The following is an 8594-nucleotide window of genomic DNA, read 5'->3' as shown; positions in this document are numbered from 1 at the left end:
ATAAGAGACAGGGTTACCAGAGCCCTCCCCGGCTCGGGGTGGCGGGCAGCGTTTCCCAGCCAGCGGCTCGGGAACGGGAGCGCTTTCCCGTGCCATCCATCATCCCTGCTGAAAGCCCGTTGACGTCAACCCCGTCCCGTGCACGCTGGTCCCCGCCGCTGGGGAAACGGGGGGTAGGGACAGGCGAAAGTGGGGGGTCCTGCCTGGGGAGGGCTTGCCTCGAGGCCTCATCCTCGCACCGAGCAGCCCATGTAACGCCGGGGCTCACCTCTCCCGGTGGCTCCAGCCTGTGCTTCGGACATCGCTTTGACTCTGCTCGATGCGGAGAGCCCGCTCTTCCCTCCGTGGTGTTTTGGGCCGGTTCTGTCAGGAATCTCTTAGAGAACTGGTGAGGAGGAGTGAGAGCGATGCCCTGGGGTGGGCAGAGGCCCCTGCCCTGCTCCCTGCTTGCTCTGACTGGGGTTACTGTGAGCAGGGAGAAGCCCGAGGGCAGCGTGGGCATCGCTTGTCCCCCACAGCGGGGAAGAACCCCAACGGGCAAAGACCTGCCCAGCTGCCGTGTCCGCTGAGCCACCAAAATGGTCCCCAGAGCCAGGGCCAGCACCTGGGTGCTCCCACCAAGCTGCAGCGTTGTCTCTGCGGGAGCTGGTGGCTGTGCTGGGCTCTGCGATGGCCAGTGCCCGCTCCCAGGAGCCCGGGAAGCATCGTGAAGAGTCTTTCAAGCCCGAGCAAAACAATTAGCTCTGGGCTGAATTGCATCACTTAGTGCCCAGGGAACATCCCGTGGGGCTGCGCTGCTTATTTCATTAGCGTGCTGGGAGCAGAAGCCTGTGGATCCCAGCGGCGCGGGGATGGGCTTTGCTCCCAGCACAGACCCAGTGGCTTTGCTGCCAGGCCTGGCAGCCCAGGGTCATCGCTCCGCCGCAGGACGAGGGGCCACCGCCCCGACCCAGCCCTGGCAGGGCCGGCTGTGCCGCACGGCCCCTTCCCCGGGCAGCAGAGCGGCTGCTCCCGCACCTCTCACCTCCAGCCCCGGTTTAGACGCGTGCCCGTTTCTTTCTGCATCAACACCTCCTGAAAGCCAGCCCTTCTGCTGTGCCTACGCCCCCCTCCCAAGGAGCCATGTACCTTCTCCGACAGCCCTTTGTGAGGGCAAACTCCTGCCTCCTTCCACGTCCCCGCGCTCCTCTCCGCAGGCACGACACTCCCCACGCTCTCGCTTCGTCCCCGTTTCAGCCCCGTCCTCGTGGAAACAGCCACAAGAGCCTTTGTGGGCCGTGAACAGAGGATGAGATCACGGCATCTCGGTCCACCTCTTGCACCCCGAGTCAGGGGGAAAATCCCCTGCACACCCCAGGTCTGTCTTCCCTCAGCTTCTGCTGCCCCTCGAGCTCGGGCCCTCCACAGGCTCCCGCCTGCTCCTGCTGTGGCACAGCCCTACGGGAAGCATCGCATTGATTGAGGATGCAGTTTAAGGTTATGAAAACGCCTATTTTTCCTGCTTATTAAAACCCGAGCCGTGCGGCACCATCTCCTTACAGCCATTTCAATGCACTTGAAAACGTTTCATCGCAGCATCTCAAGTAGCAGGGAAACAGACTCATTTAATAATTCTCTTAAAGTGATTTAGGGCAGGATTGACAACCTCACTGACACTGCTCGCAGCCTGTCAGGTTCCAGGGCTCCCCGCCTGCCCCAGGTGCTGTGTCGGACCACGGAGGGATCGTGGTGGGAGCCTCCCCAGGCTCCTCATCCTTCCCGCAGACAAAGGGACTCCCAGAGCTGGAGGTCTCTCAGCCTGCAAATTCCGAATCGCACCTATTTCAGACAGTCACTGGCTGGCGGAGTGATGCGAGAGCTGTTGGCCTTCTCTTCGGGCACGGTCCTGCATCGCCCCTCTGCCCAGCGCCCCGCCGCCGTCCTCCCGCTCTGCCGGGGACACGGGTGCCGGTGCCAGCCCAGGACCTGCCCCAGCTCCTCTCACCAGGTTGGGCGCAGACCGTGGCGGAGCGACGGGTGTTTGCTGGGGCCAGTGCCAGGGTCCCGCCGTCTCTTGGCATCACTCCGGCTCACAGAAGTCTTCCTACAGCAAGCAAGTTTTCTGCTGATCTCTTAAGAAGCTTTTTGCTATAGTAGTGCAGTCTTAGCATTTAAAAAGCAACTTTTTTTGCAGACAGCCTGCCTTACCCCCCTGGCTCCCGCTGGGCTCTGGAACAAGCTGGGAGCTGTGGGCTGGATGCGGCCAGGCAGGGCGGATCGGACCCGGTCAGACGGAGTCTGGGCTGCTGGCACCAAGCACGGGGCAGAGTATGGTCAGTACTTTGATTTAAACCCGAGGAGACTTCAGAGCTCTTGGCCCGTGCGGGATGCAGAGCCCCTGAAAAGCAAAGCAATATTTGCTGATGCAGAAAGGGGAGGGAAAGGGGGGGGGCTCTTGGGTGCTGGCTGCCGGGGGAAGAAAATCAGATGTTCTCTGCAAGAAGAGGAGTGCTGGTGGGAGCAGCAGAAAGCTGGAGCTGATAGCAGCCCTTCCCCTGGAGGAAGCAGCTCCATGAAATATTGATGGGATTCACACACAGCAGACGAGCGGTGTGAGCTGCATTGCAGAGCTCGGAGCCGTGCAGCCGGGAAGGCAGCAGCTGCTGGGTAACGGGAAAAACTCCTTCCCACAGCCCCTCCGTGCTGGTGGAGACTGGTACCAGCCCCAGGCCCTCAGTGCCCGAGCACCAGGCGAGGGGTTGGGGTCAGAGCAGAGGTGTCGCCAGCCCCGGGGCCACCAAAGGCCCTGGGCTGGTTTCTTACATCCCCGCTGCCTCCCCGTGGAAGTGGCCCAGTTTTGGGGGCTGCAGCATCACGCTGCCCAGGGCGGCTGCTCCGCGCTTACTCCTGCACGTCCCCAGCGAGGTTCTGCTCCTGCCCAAGCTGCCCATCATGGCCAAAACCAGCACTGGGGTGCAGCAGCACCGGGCCCTGCTCTTCGGGAGCCTGGCCCGGGCAGCACGGCTGCGGGATGAGACCGGACCACCGGGGATGCTCCGGTGCTTGCCACGGAACCACGAGCCCTCGGCCACGGGCAGCTAGCCTGGCACGTTGGGCTCGGCGGGAGCTGCCTGTCCCCGAGCCTCAGCCCTGCTGGGTGGCTTTTGCTCCTCTGATTCTTTTATGTTACCTAGGAAACTATGGGATTCAGCACAGATCTGATTTAACTGAGCAGCAGACGTCATGCAGGGACATGGGGGAAAGGGCCGCCGTGGTCAGGGCACTAGCCCGGGGCTCCTGGCGTCTCTTAGCCCAAGATCAGGCCACCAGGAAGGGACAGATATGGGTGTCCCTGGCTCCCACTTGCCACCCCGTGAAAGATGGCCACGAGGTGGGTCCGGGAAGGTGCCGTGTTCCTGCCTGTCCCTCCCGGAGGGACTCGGCTCCCCGTCCCGGTGCTCCCGGAGGGATCCTGGCTCTGAGGAGTGTGGCTTTGCCAGGCCGGGTGCCGCGTGTCGGTGGAGGTTAATCCCCGCGGCCGAGGTGCGCTGGGACGCAGCGGGACTGGGGAAAACACGCTCCAGCGTGGCACAGTCGGTTCTTCTGCGTCGCTGCTGCACTGGAGTCCCCCACGCAGGGCTGTGGCCCCGTTAGCTCCTGCTCGGGGTCCCGGGGGTCTTCCAATCCCCCTCCCTGCACAGCAGAAGAGCGCCCAGAGCAGAAAGGGTGTTCAGACACGACCTGCTCCCAGGCTTGAGGAAATCCATCGCACTGCTTATCCCAAAAGCGAGGGGAAGGGTCGCTGGAAGGGCTGGTCTCCATGAGCCATCTGAGCCCTTGGGGACATCCCCAGGCCACAGCGCTGGCCAGTGTCACCACCACCCCATCGGCAGGTCTGTGCGGGGGGCTGAGCTTTCACCCACGCCATGACCACCAGCACTTCTCCCCGGCTCCGGCTCCGCCTGAGCGGCCACTTTCTCGACGGAGCCCCATGAGCCCAGGCGCTGCTCACACGAGCAGCTCCTGGTGTTTTCTTCTCCTGCTCCCACCCAATCCTGCCTTTTGGAGAATCATCCAGACTGGAGCAACCCAGCAGGAGAATGCCCCGTGGCCTTCCTCCTCTTCTTCCTCCCAGGCACAGGCCTGATGAACCTTGCTCACACAACAGTCGGGGGTTTTCCCAGGGGCTGGAGCACCCTCAGGCAGGAGGATCCCTCCAAACTTCTCTCCTCTGAGCTCCACCTTTCCTCCAAATGGAACACATTTGGACCCGTCCCTTAATTTCAAGGTTTCTGTGGCCCAAGGAGGTTGTGCAGGAGGATTACTGCTGTGCCTGCAGCAAGTTGCAGCCAGAATATAACTTTTATAACCTGCCTGAGCGATGAGATATTTAACTCCAGTAGCTGGAATTGCAAGTTCTCAGCTCCTGTGTGCTGAATTATACCTCTTGCAGTTAGATTTATATGAGCAACTGCCTATCAAACCTGAAGCAATTAATTAGAATTAAGTACTTTTAGGGGAAATAAGCCCTTGCCTTACTTCCTAATACAAGGAGGAGCATGTGCTGCTGCAGCTTGCCCCAGCATGTTGCACCCTGCTCAGAACTGGCAGTGCCTTGTAGCAGCAGCTCTACGAGCTTTTCTTTCCCCCAAAGTGCTGATTTTAGGGCCTACCTGCTCCAGATGTCAGCAGCACTTCAGTGCAGCCCCCCAGGCTGGAGGTAGCCCCAGAACAGGGGTTTGGGGGCTGCAGGGGTAGCCCCAGGTGCGAGAGGACCTGCTGCCCCACTGCCAGGGCTTGCTAACGCCACCTCTCCCTGGGGACACCCACCCTGAGGGCTCTGAGGGAGCAAACAGCCCCCAAAAATCCCTCTGCCCCCTTCCCTGGCAAGGGAAACCCACCATGCTCATTTATCACCTCCCTCCTCCTCATTCTCCTCCTCCTCTCCCCACCTGCTGTCAGGGGCCCTTCCCCACCTGTGTGGGGGCACCCACTGGGCTCTTCTCTCCTTCCTTTACCAAAGCACCCCACTTTTCCCATCAATATTTTGCTCCTCATTTCTATTTCGGTGGGATATTTGGGGCCAGGGCTCTCTCACAACCCCTGACACCGTCCAGTCCCTGGGGTGTGCCAGCAGTGGGGCCATACAGCCCCATCCCCTCCCTGGGGTCACCTGTGACCCCCCTACCCTCTGTGCTGCCTTGCTCCCCGCTTTTCCCAGCTCCATCATCCCCCGGCGCGGCTGTGACACCCGGCTGGGGGGACCCAGCGGGGTCATGGGGTGCCCGAATCCGGGCACAGGGATGCCCTCAGCCCCACCGAGGCACATCCCACCCAGCTCTGCCCCAGCTCGGGGCTGGCAGGAAGAACTGGGTCAGCGATGTAACCATGGAGATGCTGAAGGAGATGCTGAAGCAGCGCCGGCTCAGCCCCGCTCTCCAGAACCCTTTAAAGATTAACCAGACCCGTCACCCTCCGTCTCCAGCCGGGGATGGGGCTGGGGGGCTGAGCCTCCTCGGCGGGGAGAGCGGGGTGGGTGCTGCCCAGTCCTCCTCCACCGGCGCAGGGCGGTAAGATGCCTCCGTCTCCTCTTTTCCTTTGGGGTGCCAGTGTGGGGAGGGCAGGGCTCGGCCTCGGCAGCCTCACCGGGGCTCCTGCGCCGCAGCGGCGGCGATCCAGATGCACCAGGGAACCCGTTTTCTTGCTGGTCGTGCTCGGCTGCGCGTTGTGCATCGGCGTCGGGCGCTGACTGCGTGTCCGCTGGGCAGCCGGGGGGATGCTCCAGCCATGACACCTCTCCCGGCTGCTCGCCCGGTGCCCGGTGGCTCCCTACATCCCTCAGCCATCGCGGGGGAACGGGGGCTGCCTCGCGGGGGAACTTCTCGGGGCTCACGGTGGTGGTGGTGGTTGTTCCCCGCAAGGACGGTGCGTGGCGGCGGTAAGAGCTGGTGGGGGCTGTGGGGGCTGCCCCCTACCCCGGCGGCCTGGGGATGTGTTTCCATGGCAGGGAGGGAGGGGGGTCTCTGAATATAGAGGATAAATAAAATACAGAGGGAGTGGGGGTGAAGGGAAACCTGGTGCCGTTCCCCGAGTCCCCCACCCGCGGCTGGGGACCGGGAGCCGGGGCAGGGCCAGCGTCGGGAGCTGCGGGCTCTGGTGCTCGGGCTCCGGCCGAGCTCAGCTCCGAGCACTGGGCACTTCCCCATCTCCCCGTCCAGCACTCGCTCTCCGCAGAGGCCAGAAGCGGATTGTGAGAAGAGATAAGGGGTAAAATTATGGGCAGGGTAAAGAATATCCTTCCTTTGGGCTGAGGAGCGTGCGCTCCGCTGCCTTTGCGGTGGATTATCCTGGTGTGTGTAGCATTGGAAATGATCCCATTAGCGCTGTGCTCTCCTGATCTAATTTGCTTCCACCAGAGCCCGGTGCTCTCGTGGTGGCCGAAGCACCGGGAAGGGAAAACAGCAGCAGGAGCCTTTTGTGTTCTCCTGGCCGTAGAAATAACGGGGCTCGGTTGTGCCCTGGCTCCTCTCGCCGTAACGCTGCGTGGAGAGGCCTGAGCTGGGCGCTGCGCCCGGCTGAGCCCTCGTGCAAAGGGATGGGCATTTGCTTAGGCGCAGTCTAAGGTGAGGTTTACAGGTGGGGAAACTGAGGCAAGGGGAAGGGAAGCGGCGTGAGCCCCAGGGTGCGCGAGGGCTGCGCCTGGGGAAGTGGTTGGGGCCCGTTTCTTGCTGTAGGAGCTTCCCAAGAGCAAGCCCAGGCCTGGTGAGCAGCCACAGACGGGTTTGGAGCCTGGAGGGTGCCTGGAGGTGTTGGAAAATGCTCATTCCAGAGGTCCCCAAGGTCTTTAAGGTCATAGCTCAGCCCTGACCCATCGTGAGCGAATGCTGAGTGTAGGGTGAGTGCTGCTGGCTGCTCTCACCCGTCTTGGCTTCCCGTCGGCACACGGCCATGCCAGGCGGCTCTGGGCTGCGGGGCTGGTGTTCGCCCAGTGCCAACGGCTTTATCCAAGGGGCTCGAGCCCTCGTGCAAGTGTCTGTTCAGCAGCGAGGGCAGAAAATCCCACGTGCACACGTGGACGTGAGGGGAAGCATGTGCTGCGGTCGTGGCATACCCCGCATCTTGGCGAACGCAAGTGGCTGTGCCAGGGTCCTGCCTGGTGACAAGAACCGCTGGGCGTGAGGAGGGGAGGGTGACAGCGAGGGGTCACTGCCACCCGCTCACCCGAGGGAGCCTGGGCAGAGCAGGGGAGGAAAACACCAGCCAGAAGGGAAACGTGGGATGGGCCACTGTTCTCTGGGAGCTCATTAATGATATTAATGACTAATTGCCCACTTGCCCCTGTTCGCATCCTTTCTGTAATTGATAATCTGTGAGCTCAGCGGTGCTGGAGCTGAGCCCACGGCTCCTGCCAGGTCTCAGCCCAACTGGGCCCCCGTGAAGCTCCTTCCCCTGATGGCAGAAGAAGCCCCTCGCCTTGCCCCACTCCCCCGCTCCCAGCCATAACTAATCCTCTACCTTTGCAGCCACCTTTCCCTCTTGAAAGAGAAATATTTTTCCAGGCACTGCCTCCATCCATTATCATAAAGTGGCATCGCTTGGCCTGGAGTTAATAATTCACCTTTCCTTGGAAGATGGATACTCCCATCCCACTGGAGTTTAAATATTCATGGTGAAGGGAAAGCAGCAGCCACTGTGCTGGGGGGGGGGGAAGTCTGGCAGCCGCGTCGCAGCAAACGCCACGGTCCCTGTCACCCCGTCACCCTTGGCACATCTGCGGGGCCCCTCCAGGCACCAGCCTGTCACCGTGGTCCCCAGCAGCAGCCCGGCGAGGTCTACGGGGCTGGGGCTGCATCCAGCCCCCGGGGCAGGCAGCCATCTCGGGCTGGAGCAGCACGTAGGGATGCTGCAGCCACCGTCCGGAGGAGGAGACGCGCGGGAGGAACTTCGCTGGTTGTAATTTTGGATACTTCAGTGGGGGTGGACAGGGCTGTCCCCAAGCCTCAGGGTCCCACTCGTAAGCAGGGTGGGTTGGTGACACACCAAGCCCTCTGCCCACCTGGACTCAGGGTGCTCCCCATGTCCCCCAGGGCTGGGGGCTTCACCCCATGACCCGGCTGCATGGGGGGGGGTCCTGCACCCCTTCCCTCACCAGCCCCTGCCCCCATGGGTGGGAAAAAATGATCCCGACAGGTTGTGTCACTGGAATTTCATGGCTTTGTAAGCATCTTGGGGGACTGTCCACCCCTTGGGGCTGCTCTGCTGTGACAGCAGTGACACGGCCAGTGCCACCACCCGCCGTTACTGGTCTTCACATGTGCCCCGGCTTCCCCCCGCAGCTGATCCCACCCAGCAGAGCCGGGGCGGGCGAGCGCGCGAGCGGTCGACCATGTTCAACGGGGATGCCAGCTCCTCGGCGGCCAGGAATGTCGTCCGCAGCTCCAGCATCAGCGGCGAGATGTACAACCTCGAGAAGAGCGCGCGGGGCAGCGCCGACTCCGTCGCCGTCACCGCCAGCAAGAAGAGACGCTCCAGCCTGGGCGCCAAGATGGTGGCGATCGTGGGGCTGTCCCAGTGGAGCAAGAGCACGCTGCAGCTCAACCAGACCGGTGAGCACC

This window comes from Athene cunicularia (genome assembly GCF_003259725.1).
Source record: "Athene cunicularia isolate RWA chromosome 23 unlocalized genomic scaffold, athCun1 chr23_part1, whole genome shotgun sequence".
Lineage (NCBI taxonomy): Eukaryota > Metazoa > Chordata > Aves > Strigiformes > Strigidae > Athene > Athene cunicularia.
Note: the sequence above shows the minus strand (reverse complement) of the source record.